General features: G+C 28.6%; 1 pseudogene; it reads left to right on the forward strand.

Annotated features, from left to right (window-relative positions):
- Positions 1-7,551: 7,551 nt before the first annotated feature.
- Positions 7,552-9,968, forward strand: LOC107887547 (dynamin-related protein 5A-like; annotated as a pseudogene).
- Positions 9,969-16,564: the final 6,596 nt, after the last annotated feature.

Genomic DNA, 16,564 nt, shown 5'->3' on the forward strand with positions numbered 1-16,564 from the left:
GCTAAATCTTTTTGTTCATTTCCAAATTTTTGTACATAAAGAAAATATAATTCTAATATTTACTTTTTCCATTTTCAAGACGTTGAACCAGTCTTGTTCTTAGGGAAAGTAAAAGAGGCAGAGAGGAAATCGAAAGGAATAACAAAAGAGATAAAAGGTTTACCCGAGGGAGGAGTGCTAGTGACCGGAGATGAAGGAAATAAAGGAGGTTAGGACTGACGGTAGTTATCGGGCTGAGTGAGAGCTTTTTTGAGGTGAGAAAATGGGAGGGTAGAATAGAATTCTTTAGGCACAAATCAACTATTCAGTAAGGATGAAACGGAATAGGAATGTCCCACATTCCCTGCATAAACCCGTGATGGAATAGACCTGTAATAGACATTCCAATAAACCAAACAATGGTTTGTGGTAGGCCTACAGAATTGAGTTGTAATTGCTATGCCATTACATTCAACCAAACATGGCATAAATATATATATACTAACTTATTATTTATCATTTATTTCATAAGCAACTAAATCAATTCATATCATCATTTATTGTTACATGTACATATACATTTATCAACATCAACAATTAAGCACAAATATTCCAATTCATATTGGCATTTCAACCATTTTTGAGTATAATGACTCTTTCATACTTATTCAGCCTTTAAGGGCTCAATTTCGATTCTTTTAATATTTTTTTCATATAGCCCAATTTTATATACCATTTAATTGATTCGTATGTTTATAATCATATTAAAAAGAGATGAACTCAGAATGGATATGTGTCAGGTTTTTCTTTGATTAATTAGTGAAGTTTTGATGAGATTCCATTATTGAGAATTGAAACTTTTAGGTGTTAAATTGATAGAAATTAAACTTAGTTTAAGAAAATGACTAAATTATAAATCTTAATTTATAGTTATGTATATTAGGGAATAAATTGAATAAAACATAACATTTGATATGAAATTTTAGTAGGATTAAGAAATAGGATGTCCCTAATGAGTAATTATGAAATTAAATAGTTTGTCTTAGGTTTAAGAACTAAATTGAATAAATTGAAAATTATGATTGGTTTTGTGATTGGTTCTGATTAGAAAGGAAATTGATAATATTCTATGTTTTATGATTTTATTTAGCTAACCTTGACACGAAACTATCGAGAGGAAAGGAAAATCGAAAGTAGACGATAAATAGCTCGGAATTTTGGTTTGCATTTTTATGATTCGGGAACCATTTATTTTCTACATGTTCATGTCATTTTGCATTATATGAAGGTTTGAGGTGAGTTATTGATGATTATTTGAGCTAAACTAATGTGATTAAGAATGATTATCGAGACAGGGACTAAATTGAATAAAATAAAAGATTCATGATTTGATTGGTATTTGGAAATTGGTATGAAATTGAGTTGAAGCATGTTGTGTTATATGATAAATTGATGATTGATGATAAATTAAGATTGAAAGATTGTGAATCGATCTACATTTGTAATGAATCAAAAATTTGTTATCCTATTAGTTGTTCGGATTGAGTCGGATATAGTTGGAATGCCATACGGTCAGATTATTGATTGGAAACCATTGTTGTTATGAAACACGAGGTGGTAGATTGTAGTTAGTGAGTCATCATTTCTAGACACCCTGGGGTGACAGGTTAATCAAATTGAGATAGCCATCATGGTCGGGCAATCTGGGGTGATATTATGTACATGTTTAGCGTCATTGTTACAATCCTTCACTTAAGTAAGTCTCTAACCATTTTTCTTTGATTTTTATAGATAATTTATCTTGGATTTGTGATTGTAAACCCATTTTACTCCTACCACAGTGGGTAGTCCATATCTTTGGGGAGGTATTAAAATAACATGAAATTCTATAGCCTTAAATAAGGCTTTAGGGACCACCTGACTATTTCCATGAAAAACTTTTGCCTTGCGAGATAGCCAAATTTTCTAAATAAAAAAGGTAAAGATGAATTTCCTAGTTTTTCTATGAATATGGTGTCAAACATTAGCATTTATATTATTCACTAGTCAGTCAAAAAGTGTTAAGCCACCCTAGTTTTGGTTATAGCCCTTAGGCCAAATTTGATTCTTTCATTGTTGTTTTATCATACAATCTCACAAAAAATGAGTTAAAGACTCTTAATGTGTTAACATTAAAGTATACCTATTATCAATTTGTTATATATCAATACAAATTTAATTCTAAAAAATGGTAAAAGTGTTGGATCTGGTGCCCTGAGTGTAGTATTTTCGTCTATGTAAACTTGTAATTTTTTCGAACAAATTGGTTAAAAAAAATTATTTGTGAATTACAATAATATACTTTTCATAATGTTCTCATGTGGTTTTTGCATGCAAAGCAAAATAGAAACAAATATTGGCTCACTAGTTGTCTAATGTTTAAATTAATACTAAACGGTATTACGTGGTCGAATCGTAATACGAAAAGATAGCTTATATTAGTAGATGAACTTAAACATGTCCTTAGTCTAATCAGAAATGAGCAAGCCAATTGAAAGAATAATATGTTGGAAAAAAAATCTGGTTTAAAAATGGTTTTCTTGCACAGCAAAAAATAAAAATTTTGAAAATCGAACCGGTTTGGGATATGTAACACCCCTAACCCGTATCCGTCACTGGAATAGGGTTACGAGGCATTACAAGACTTGTACACTAACATTTATACAAAACCGAGTTATAAATTTTGAATTCCAGATCAATTCTTTTCAATTTTCATCATAAAGTCCCTAATATAGGCCTACGGGGCCTAATACATGCTTTGGAAATGGTTCGAGACTAAACCGGTAACTTTGAAAATTTTACCTTGAAGATAGGGGCACATGCCCGTGTGGCTTGGGACATGGCTGTGTGGCCAGCCCGTAGGCAGATCTAACTTGCAAATTCTTAGGCATCAGAGGAGCACACAACCTAGGCACACGCCCATGTGGCTAGGCCGTGTGGTAATCTGATTTTTTTACCATTTTTAGGCCATTTTCACATGTTTTTGACACACGACCGTGCTTGAAAGCCGTGCCTTACACACGACCAAGACACATCGCCGTGTCCTATGCCCGTGTACTATCCTGACTTCATATTTAAGGATGCAGGGGACACGCGACCTATCAACATACCCGTGTGCAAGCCGTGTGTCTCACATGGTCTGATCACACGCCTGTGTGACATGCCGTGTGGACTCAAATTGAACCTTATAGTTCAAATTTACCAACGCTGCAAACCTTGAATAGTAAACAATTTAAATACAATCTTTCAACCAATCCAAAACATGATAAAACACACCTAATACTCATTAAAACCACGATACAATAATCTAACACTTGTATTCAATAACCATTAAACAAAGCAACTTCAAAATTTGTACATAAATACCATTCAAATCAATTCAAAATGGACTATATTATAACACACATATTACATTAATTAACTATCTATTAACATTCTTCACCAACATCACTTATAAACAAAATAACTTCAAAAATAACCTAGGTACATACCATTTCTCAAGATAAGATACATCACCAAGTATTTGAGTTCGGGAGTTGGCTTGGATGCTGAGACGCTAGTTTCTACTGTACCTAGCCTGCGCACGAAAACAAACCGTATGCTGAGTATACACTCAGTGGTATTTCTATAAACTAATGCTTAGAACAATAATAAGCCATCTATATGTATTGTAACTCAAAACATTTACTTTTATAATCTTAATAGCTTAATCTTTGGTCTTCATCTTATAGCTCTTAAATGAAATTAAGCAATTCTTTGTATATATTTCATATCATTCGATTCTTTTTAATAATCATATAATAGTCACAGTCACATAATCAATTGCATTCAGTCTTTGTCTTTAGTACTTTCATTTACCCCTATTAACATAACTTGGACCTGGACGGATACACGGTTCCAACCCACACACCGGGATATTATACAATGTTTCATTGGCTGAAGCCGGAATACACCATAAGGGTAACAGTAACAGTAACAGTCAGGTAAGAGTACCTCTTTGAAACGAATCCGGTACAGTAACAGTAGTCGACACATATAGTGTCTCATCAACACACAGTCGGAATATCCCTAAACACTTCCAATCCTATGGCATGCCAACTATGAAGCACAAAGTGGTTGTTTATCTGTTCATCTGGGAAGTACTAAAATATACAATGATTTAAAACAGTCGTATTGGTGGTCAGGGATGAAACGAGACATTTCAGAGTTTGTATCGAGATGTTTGATTTTTCAACAAGTTAAAGCCGAGCATCAAGTACCTTCAGGACTACTACAGCCAATAATGATATCAGAGTGGAAATGGGATAGAGTTACGATGGATTTTGTATCGGGTTTACCCTTGTCTCCAAAAAAGAAAGATGCTATTTGGGTTGTCGTTGATCAACTGATGAAATCGGCACATTTTATTCCGGTACGTATAGATTATTCGCTTGATAGATTAGCTGAATTGTATATCTCTGAGATTTTCAGAGTGCACGGGGTACCCGTTTCTATTATTTCAGATAGAGATCCGAGGTTTATATCGTGATTTTGGAAGAAATTGTAAGAGGCTTTGGGTACGCGGTTGCATTTTAGTACCGCATTTCATCCTCAAACCGATGGTCAATCTGATAGAATGATTCAGATTCTTGAGGATATACTCCGATGTTGTTTATTAGAGTTTGGAGGTAATTGGGAAAAATATTTACCATTGTTTGAATTTGCGTATAATAATAGTTTTCAGTCAAGTATTAAGATGGCACCGTACGAAGCTTTGTATGGTCGAAAATGCTGAACTCCGTTGTACTGGACTGAACTTAGTGAGAAAAAGATTCACGGGGTTGATTTGATCAGAGATACCGAAGAGAAAGTGAAAGTAATTCGCGACAGTTTGAAAGCAGCTTCTAATCGATAGAAATCGTATGCGGATTTGAAACGTAAAGATATTGAATTTCAGATGGGCGATAGAGTGTTTTTGAAAGTATCACCATGGAAGAAAATTCTTCGGTTTGGTCGCAAAGGAAAATTAAGTCCGTGATTTATCGGGCCGTATGAGATTATTGAGAGAATAGGGCCAGTGGCATATCGACTAGCTTTACTGTCGGAATTAGAAAAGATCCCCAATGTGTTTCATGTGTCGATGCTACGTCGATATAGATCAGACCCGTCACTCGTAATTTCTCCGACAGAGATTGAAATTCGACCTGATATGACGTATAGCGAAGAACCAATCAAAATTCTAGCTCGAGAGGTTAAAGAATTGAGAAATAAAAGAATAGCTTTAGTGAAAGTTCTGTGGCAACGTCACAGTGTTGAAGAAGTTACGTGGGAACCCGAGGAAGCTATGAGAAAATAGTACCCTAACCTATTTTCTGGTAAGATTTTCGGGGACAAAAATTCCTAAAGGGGGAGAGTTGTAACAGCCCGTTTTTAGTCAAATCGAAACAGTAGTTTCGGGACTACAAATCCGAAGTTGAAATATTTAATTTATTATATTTTTAATGTTTATAGCATGATAGTATGATTGAATGTGTATGGTTTTATTTCGATTGAGGTTTTATGATTTGAATCGTATGATTGTTTGTGTTGTAAGTCCGGTAACGCCTCGTAACCCTGTTCTGCTGTCGGATACGTGTTATGGATGTTACAGGTTTATTGTTTTAAATATCACAAATCGGCTTGGTTTTGAAAATTTCTATTTTCTGCTGTGCAAGAAAACCGTTTTTGAACCGATTTTTTTTCAACAAAAAGGGCTTAAAAAACCCTTAGTAATTTAAAAAAGAAATCAATTAAGCCGTTAGAGAAAAAGCGTACTCAATTGAACCTTCAATAACAAAAAACTCAATTAGGCAATTTTGTTAATGAAAATTGCTATTTTTTGGTTTGACCATTAATGATATTAACATGGTTGGTGGAAGCACTAAGAAATTGGTCATGTTGATAAGTATGCTACATTAGCATATTTAAAAAAATAAAAAATTCTAAAAATTTATTGTAAATACATGTCTAGAATGAACCTAAACAAATCGACATTCAAGTTCACTAAGGGCCAGTTTGGCAATGCTTTTGAGAAATGCTTTTGAGAAGTGCTGTGGAAAAGTGCTTTTGAGAAGTGCTTTTGAAAAATTTAAGTGTTTGGTATTGCTGTCAAAAAGTGCTTTTGAGAAGTAAAATGTCCATTTTAAACATGATATTATAAAGTAACAAATATGTATTTAAATAATATTTAAATTAGTTAATATTATGATATTTTAACAAAAATATAAAAAATAATTTATTATAACTTATTGTTAATATTTTAATATATAATATTAATTTTAAATATTTCTAAGTAATTAATATTAATTATTAAGGTGAAAAAAGAGAAGACAAAAGAGAAAAATAAAGTTCAAACAAAAGAGAAGACAAAACAGAAAAGGTGAAAAAAATATCTTGTAACGTGTAGAAATAGTAAGGTTAAAAAGGTAAATTAATAGTCAAAAGTGTTTTTTGGCTGAGAAAAGCCAATTTTTCCTGCTTCTGGAACTGGCCAAAAGCACTTAATTTAAGTCAAAAAAAGTTTGCCACTGTTAGCTGTTCTTTTCTGCTTTTGGAGAAAAAATACTTAATTGTGCATAAGTCCATCTCAAATGGAATGAAGAACGGGCCCTAAATGTGGACATCCACTTGTTCAAATTCATATGTTGTTTAAAATATTATAAAAATTGTAAAGAAATTATTTTAAAATTTTAACAAAAACATTAAAAATGGTAAAAATTATAAAAACCTTAAAATTTATTAAAAATTGTCAAAATAGTTGATTACACATCTAATAGGATTAAAATATAATGCGTTTAGGATTAAAATGAAATTTGACACAAATATAATATTATATATATATATTCAAATTAATGATATTCTGTGCCACCATTTTTCTTAAAAATACCTTTTGCTTTTATTTTATATATATATATGCGTATATTCAAATTAAGGTTGATTTTTTTTTTGTAATATATACATATATTTGTGCTAAATTGCATTTTAGTCTAGAATAATGTGTGATGTTATAACACATATTGACTATTTTAATTTTTCTTTTACTAAATTTTAATAATTTATATTTGTTTATGATGTTTTATAATTATAAATTATCTTTTTTTAGAAAATATCAAATTTTTATTTTTAATAATATTCTGAATCATGTCTAGAATGAATATTGACAAATAGATAATTATACCTAAATGAATTTAAACATTCATTTGTACAACTTTATTATAAAAGTACATTTTTTTGTAATTTTTAAATAAATTTAAAAGACATTTTAACTTTTAAATATATGTTGATATAGCCAGCCGCATCATCATACTAATTATTGTGATATGTCACATATTGCTTCCAATCAATCACATTGGCATTTATTAATAATTAAATTGAATAACAACAATTTTCATTATGAGAAGAAGTTAATTAATATATTTTTTTTGTTGCCACTAAGTTAATTGAATGCACATAAGAACTCCCTGTTTTACCCTCTGCCTCTTCTGTTCCCCTTTGCCGTCAGGAAGGAGATTCAAGATGAGATGGATAGAGAAACTGGCCGAACCAAGCAAATCTCCAGTGCTCCAATTCATCTTAGGCGCTATCATGTTCTGATTCATGTTTCCTTTGACTTAGATATTGGAAGGTAAATCTTATCGGCTGAAATTCCCTTGGGTTGGTGTCGTGAATCGCTCACAAGCAGATATTAACAAGAATGTTGATATGATTGCTGCTCGACGTAGAGAGCGTGAGTATTTTTCTACTACGCCTGAATATAGGCATCTTGCTCATAGAATGGGTTCTGAGCATCTTGCTAAGATGCTTTCAAAGGTAATCTATAGGGCGTTTATTTCTTTTTTCCTTTTTTTTGTACTTTTTATCCTATACTTTCTTGTAAAGGACAAGATGATACTGGGTTTAGTGCTATCTTTTCTTAAGTTGTATTAACTTTGTCATACTGGTTAATGTCTCAGCATTTGGAAACTGTTATCAAGTCTAGAATCCCTGGCATTCAGTCCCTTATTAATAAAACAATTGCTGAACTTGAAACCGAATCGAGTCGCCTTGGAAATCCTATTGCAGCTGATGCGGGTGTAAGTGTGCTCTTGTGTGTGGATTTTGGAATTCTTTGGCTATTCCACTTGCAGTTGATTATTAGTTATAAGCTCTTTAGGAATTACTGATGATTGAGATGCTTATACAGGGGAAGTTGTACACAATTATGGAGATTTGCCGTCTTTTTGATCAAAATTTCAGAGAACATTTGGATGGGGTGTATGTATCACGTCTTGTTTTACCTTCCTTAATACACCTGTCTTTAACATCATTCAATTTTGCTAATTTTGTTAGAGATTTTGTCTTGACTTTCAATGTTGTTCACAGGCGTACTAGTGGTGATAAGGTTTACAATATTTTCGACAACCAACTTCCTGCTGCTTTGAAAATGTTGCAATTTGACAGGCAACTATCAATGAAGAATATTAGGAAGCTCATTACTGAAGCTGATGGAAGCTGATGGCTATCAACCACATTTAATAGCTCCTGAACAAGGATACCGTCGTTTGATTGAATCTACTTTAATTACTATCAGAAGTCCAGCTGAGGCTGCTGTTGATGCGGTATGAAAGTAAATTTTAGAAAAAATGCTATATCTGTCATATTCAATTTGGCATGCCAAGATCATTTGGTTTTCTTTTTCTTTCAGCATCAGTTCAGTTGTGATTCTTAAAAAAAAAAATTCTTTCAAGTATCAAGATTCTTGCTATCCTCTACTATTTAGTTGTCTTACATAAAAAATGTTGATAATTTTTAACTGCTATTAAGGTCTCGGTTTACTAGGGATCATGTTGGTCATAGACTGATGCTTCAAATTGGATTGATTTCATTTGTTACATTTTTCAGACTCATTCCATTCTGAAGGATCTGGTTCACAAGGCTATGAGTGAAACTCCGGTATGTTCCCATCTTTGCTTATATTGTTCATGTACCAAAGAAATTTTGCCTGCTATTTTTCTATCTTTTGACATTGAGTTTAGTATTCTTTAAGGTTTATAAGAGTCAACATGGTTTGGTTTTCAGGAGTTAAAGTAATATCCTGCACTCAGAGTAGAGGTGGGAAATGCTGCGATCGAGTCTCTTGAAAGAATGAGGGTTCAGAGCAAAAAAGCAACACTTCAACTGGTTGATATGGAATGTTGTTACCTTACAGTTGAGTTCTTCCGAAAGCTTCCTCAAGATGTGGATAAGGGTGGCAGTGCTACGCAATCAATATTTGACCGATACAATGACTCCTACCTGAGGAGAATTGGTAGGTTCATATACACAAAAAGTTGAGGATGGATCTCAATTGTTTGAAACTTAATCGAAGGATACTATTATTCAATGTATTTTATTTCTGATAATGGGTTTCTAACAATGTGTGAGCAGGAAGTACAGTTTTGTCTTACGTAAATATGGTCTGCGCTACTTTGCGCCACTCGATTCGAAAGTCTATTGTTTATTGTCAAGTCCGTGAAGCTAAAAGAAGCCTGCTTGACTTTTTCTACACGGAATTGGGTAAACTGGAGGTGAGAAATGTCCTCTCTTAACCAACTTACCGTCTGTTACTTATTTTGGTGAAACAGATGATCAGTGAATGATTTCTGGGAAATTTCTTTTGTAGCAAAAACGATTATCGGCATTACTGAATAAGGATCCAGCAATCATGGAACGCTGATCCGCTCTTGCGAAGAGACTGGAATTATATAGGAGTGCATAAGCTGAAATCGATACGGTCACTTAGTCGAAGTAAGAGTGGGTAAATTTAGATCCATGGGGCATGGTATTGGGATCTGTTTTGTTGTATTTTCGTTAAAGAAATATATTTTTTACCATATTTTAGAATGCAAACATCATTTGTTGTGTATTCTGAGTTTCTTTAAAGCTGTATAATATGCAAATGTTTTGCCACTTTATCACTTATGTGATTTTTCATTCATTAATTTAAGCATCCGAACACATTTTGGAAATAACTTGAGTTTGACCCAAATACCTCTCGATTTTTTCTTTTTTCTTTTTGCAATTTATTAATTTAAGCATTTTTGAGATAAATTTTAAAATTACTAGATAAATTCTCTTCCCATGCTTCGAAAAATTAGTCATATTTTGACTAAGATATTTATATTGGAATATAATGATTTGATTCTAAATTGGTCATATTTTGAATAAGATATATAAATATATAGTAATTTGACTCAAGAAAATTAACTTGGAAGGTTTTTCGATATAATGTTCAGAATCACTCAACTTCTAAATACAATAATACAAACATGCAATAAATTAATACATGATATAAAAATAATATCAAAAATAATATGAAAAATAATATATTTTAATTATAATATATTTAATAATAATTATGTTAATTTATATTTTATAGTATCATATATTATTATTTGAGTAAATTCATATAAGAATATTAATTATTAAGAATTTTATTAAATTATATATTTTAATTATAATATATTTAATAATAATTATGTTAATTTATATTTATAGTATCATATATTATGATTTCAGTAAATTCATATAAGAATATTATTTATTAAGAATTTTATTAAATTATATATTTTAATTATAATATATTTAATAATAATTATGTTAATTTATATTTTATAGTATCATATATTATGATTTCAGTAAATTCATATAAGAATATTATTTATTAAGAATTTTATTAAATTATATATTTTAATTATAATATATTTAATAATAATTATGTTTAAATATGATTAAATTATTTATTATTGATATTAATAATCTTATTAAAATTTAAATAACAATAACAATAATCATTTACCAAAACAAATTTATGCTAAGGGTATTCTAGTCATTTTAGTTTTTTCTATTATGCTATTACACCTCTATTCCATTCAACCAAACACAAGAATACTATTACGCCTCTATTCCATTACATTCAACCAAACAATTGATTTGCTATTATACCTCTAATCCATTACACTTCTATTCCATTACGCCTTTATTCCATTACGTCTCTATTCCAATACAGCGAACCAAACGTGCTGTTAAGTGTTTGGTATTGCTGTCAAAAAGTGCTTTTGAGAAGTAAAATGTCCATTTTAAACATGATATTATAAAGTAACAAATATGTATTTAAATAATATTTAAATTAGTTAATATTATGATATTTTAACAAAAATATAAAAAATAATTTATTATAACTTATTGTTAATATTTTAATATATAATATTAATTTTAAATATTTCTAAGTAATTAATATTAATTATTAAGGTGAAAAAAGAGAAGACAAAAGAGAAAAATAAAGTTCAAACAAAAGAGAAGACAAAACAGAAAAGGTGAAAAAAATATCTTGTAACGTGTAGAAATAGTAAGGTTAAAAAGGTAAATTAATAGTCAAAAGTGCTTTTTGGCTGAGAAAAGCCAATTTTTCCTGCTTCTGGAACTGGCCAAAAGCACTTAATTTAAGTCAAAAAAAGTTTGCCACTGTTAGCTGTTCTTTTCTGCTTTTGGAGAAAAAATACTTAATTGTGCATAAGTCCATCTCAAATGGAATGAAGAACGGGCCCTAAATGTGGACATCCACTTGTTCAAATTCATATGTTGTTTAAAATATTATAAAAATTGTAAAGAAATTATTTTAAAATTTTAACAAAAACATTAAAAATGGTAAAAATTATAAAAACCTTAAAATTTATTAAAAATTGTCAAAATAGTTGATTACACATCTAATAGGATTAAAATATAATGCGTTTAGGATTAAAATGAAATTTGACACAAATATAATATTATATATATATATTCAAATTAATGATATTCTGTGCCACCATTTTTCTTAAAAATACCTTTTGCTTTTATTTTATATATATATATGCGTATATTCAAATTAAGGTTGATTTTTTTTTTGTAATATATACATATATTTGTGCTAAATTGCATTTTAGTCTAGAATAATGTGTGATGTTATAACACATATTGACTATTTTAATTTTTCTTTTACTAAATTTTAATAATTTATATTTGTTTATGATGTTTTATAATTATAAATTATCTTTTTTAGAAAATATCAAATTTTTATTTTTAATAATATTCTGAATCATGTCTAGAATGAATATTGACAAATAGATAATTATACCTAAATGAATTTAAACATTCATTTGTACAACTTTATTATAAAAGTACATTTTTTTGTAATTTTTAAATAAATTTAAAAGACATTTTAACTTTTAAATATATGTTGATATAGCCAGCCGCATCATCATACTAATTATTGTGATATGTCACATATTGCTTCCAATCAATCACATTGGCATTTATTAATAATTAAATTGAATAACAACAATTTTCATTATGAGAAGAAGTTAATTAATATTTTTTTTTGTTGCCACTAAGTTAATTGAATGCACATAAGAACTCAATTTGTTTATTATTGTTATTATTATTATTATTATTATTATTTTAACTATGTGCTTTTTAAAAATTAAAATTAACACAAATTATTTACCATCCAAATCCACAAAAACTGCTAGAATAATATTAGATACATTGTTATAGGTGCAAATTTTTATTTCTATTATCTTTATGGATCTAATTATGCTAATTTAGCATATGTGGAAAAAATTTCAACCCTCCGCTCTAATATTCCTACTCAAGTACATTGAAAACTTATCACTGCTCACATGAATTTCACATAAAAGAAATCATCACGAATACACATATATATATATATATATAATCTTTTTGTGTACAACGATGATACTTAGTTTTACTTAAATTTGGAATCAAAGTAGTCAATTTTTTTTAAAAAAATATTAAATTGATGATACTATCTTAACAACATATTAAGTTTGAGAGTAAACTATAAAAATGATCATTTTTGTTTGTTTTATATTACATTTTAGTCACTTATGCTTGAAATGTTATATTCTACTCACCTACGTTATTATTTTGTTACGAAGTGGTCACTCTACCATTAAACTCCGTCACCTCCTTAATGACAGTCCTACGTGGCAGTCTAAATGGGTTTTAAATGCCAACTTGGATGTTCAGTTACTGGGATGAAGGTTTTTAATTAAATAAATTTAATTTAGACTGCCACATAGGACATTCAAATTGGAATTTAAAACTCATTTGGACTGCCACGTAGGGCCGCTGTTAGGGAGGTAATAGAGCTTAACGGTAGAGTGACTACTTTGTAACAAAACAATAACGTAAGCGACTAAAATGTAACATTTCAAACATAAGTGATTAAAATGTAATATGAGGTAAACAAAAGTGACTATTTTTGTATTTTACCCTAAATTTTATATAAGTATAGAATTTAAAATCAATAGATTGTAATGGAATAATCTCGTCATACTTACACTACTAGTATTATCTAGCTCATTCTAATAAAGTACATACATTGTTTGCCCTAAGATTTTGGGTGACAGATCAAAAGATGAAAAAGATTTGGGCATTTGGGTTGGGGAATCATTGATGTTTGTTCTTCCAAAATCCAATTTTTTCCCTAAAAGCATAATGTTAAAGTGGCCCAACTGTCTTTGTTGATGGTTGAATTGCATTTGCACGCCACAAAAGTATGTTCTAACAAACATTTTGTTTGCATCTCTGTATTAATGATTAGAGACTTCCACTTTGAGGCTCCTTTTTGGAATAATCTTAAACTACTTGTTTTATAATATAAGCTCACTTACATTATATATTTAATTGATTTAGCCCGTGCCATAAAATTGAGAAGGGATTGAATCGGTAAAAAATCAGATTAAACTGAATAAAAATTAATTAAAAACTATTTGATCTGAATCTAAGCTAATTTAAATATTTAATTTTATTATTATAATTTATATAATAATGTTTATACTATTTATTTGTTTGTGTTTATTTCTTTTTTTTAAATTTATTATGAATTTTTAAAATTTTTATTTTGTGGAGGTTGAATGAAAACCAATTTTTACAACATTAATTACAAAAAACTGTTGCATGTCATTTTTATTAACTTTCTAATACAATACAAGGGCACATAACAACTCTCTAATCTTACTTATATGGTTTTTTTTTCTAAATTCCATTAATGATGAGATTTCTTTTTATCCTTGGATTGAAATAATATACAAGTAAAAAAAAAGTTTAAATAAATTTTTTATTTATTTAAGGTAAATCGAAGGAGTTGAGTATCTATTATTTTCTTTTAAAATATCTTTTTTACCCTCCTTATTTTTTACATAATTATATTATAAAATTCTATAATTGAAAAAAATCACTATATTTAATTTCTTTTCTTTTCTTTCTAGGGTTTAACCAAACAAAAATGGTTAAAGTTATTTTCTTTTCCTTTCCCTTACTAATTTTATACCATCCAAACAAAAAATATATATTTTTCTTTTAATTTCTTTTTCTTTTTCCTTTAGAATTGATTCAAATAGTGTAAAAATTACCATTTACAAGTACAATTAAAAATTGCAAAAAATAATCAATTATTAATTGTATTCATGTGCCTTAAAAAATTGTATTCACATAAAAAAATATATAAATGTACCTACTAATGTATGTAGTTTAGGTTTGGTAAACCGCTTTTGTTAACAAAAAAAAAAATTGGTTAAGTCTTAACTCAGTTAGTATCAACTATATTAAATTAGTATATTATTTACAAATATCATTATATTAAATTATTTAAATATCATTTATCATTATATTTAAAATTTTAAACTATTTTATGTATCATTCATTTTATAAACAATTTATAATAATTACTTAAAAAATATTTAAAATTTATATCTCGTGTATCATTGTATTAAATTATTTAAATCTCATGTAACTTAACTATCTTTTACTTTACATTATCATCTCTAAGAAGAACATTTTAACTTTCAACCATATTTTTTGACAACAATATTAAATATTTAACGTTAGCAAACCACATTTTCCTTTAAACAATTTTTAAAAGCATTTTTCAACCATAATAACAATTAATAATTAGTATTTAAGCTCGATTTGGAACTCAACTTGAGACACCCAAAAACTTTATTTAAAAATAATTTTATATTGACATTTTTAATTAAATTTATATAATTTGTTTAAATTATTTAATTTAAATTCATATCGGACAGGACCAACCTAATATCATTTGACTCAAGCCAACCAAGGCGAACTACCATCATTTTTGCATCTTTTAAATATGTTTTTTTTAATCTTATCAAAATAAATAAAAAGAATCCACTGTACAAGTAATTTATCCAGCATTTTAGTTAATTTTAATTAGGATTATTTATTGGTACCACAACCAAAAATTATGAAATCAACATGTATCATAATTTATTTTTATTTTTAAATGAAAATTAAGAATAAAGTGATAGTTTCTCAACTTCAATGTGGATTTGAATAAACTTTACCGCTAATAAAGTTATTTACTTGATTATATTTAATGATCCAATTTTTATTTTATTTTATTTACTCATGATTGGATTGGGTTTGATTTATAATGGTTCAAAAGTTGATATATACGTAATATTATTAAAATAATATTTTTAAATTTAATTATTTAAAAATATTTTTAATTAATGCGTTGTATGTGGATATACACATTTAATTAGTTTTATTTTTTAATAAAATATTTCTAATTAATTCCTTCAATTTTAATTACCTTACATTTAGTCATCGTATTATATCTAACAACCTATCTAAGTAATCACTTAGTGATTTGATCTTATAATTTCATACAAGTCTCATAATCGCCCCATTAAAAATTTCGAACTAGCTCAACTTAAAGAAATTTGATCCCAAATTTGAATTTTTCAAATACCGAAAAAAATTAAATTATTAACTCTTCAATGGTACGATTAAGCGTCAAGTCAGCCATGATAACATCCAACTCAGTTCGAGCTACCGCCACTCAAATGACCTTCGTTAATGATCTCATCTCCAATTTCTCCACGTGTTATTGCCTCGTCAAAAGAAAAAATAATACTTTATTTTTAGTATAATTTAATTTGAATTTTTAATAAAATTTGTAATTGTTTTAAGATTTTCTTTGTTGATCAATCCCACAATAAAGGGATTTGAATTCAATAAATTAGAAAAGACTTATGACAGACATGGTTGAATTTGATTTAATTCTTTGCTATTTTAAGAAAATGTAAATTTAATTAAAATTAAAAAGAAATTAATATTAATTTGCTCATTTTTATCGAAAATATCAATTTAGTTTTTGATAATTGCATTATACTTTATAGTTGATATCCTCCTTTAAAGAATAAAAAGATTAAATTAATATAGGTATTTAAGTGTATATATATATATAGTATTTGTGGGGTTTGTTTAATTTTGAAGGAAAGCAGTTTCAATTGAGGCAAAAATGATTTGTTTCCCTAAAAGTTTTTGATTGCCGAACTTTTAGATGGACCAATTATGCAAAAATATTGCTCTTTAGTAAGGTGCTAACTTTCATTCCATTTATTCATTTTACATACCACATTTGTTTTCTCCATTATTTAGCTTATGCTACTTGGACTTGAGGAGAGGGTTGGATAGGGGT

This window comes from Gossypium hirsutum, chromosome A03, assembly GCF_007990345.1.
Source record: "Gossypium hirsutum isolate 1008001.06 chromosome A03, Gossypium_hirsutum_v2.1, whole genome shotgun sequence".
Taxonomy (NCBI): domain Eukaryota; kingdom Viridiplantae; phylum Streptophyta; class Magnoliopsida; order Malvales; family Malvaceae; genus Gossypium; species Gossypium hirsutum.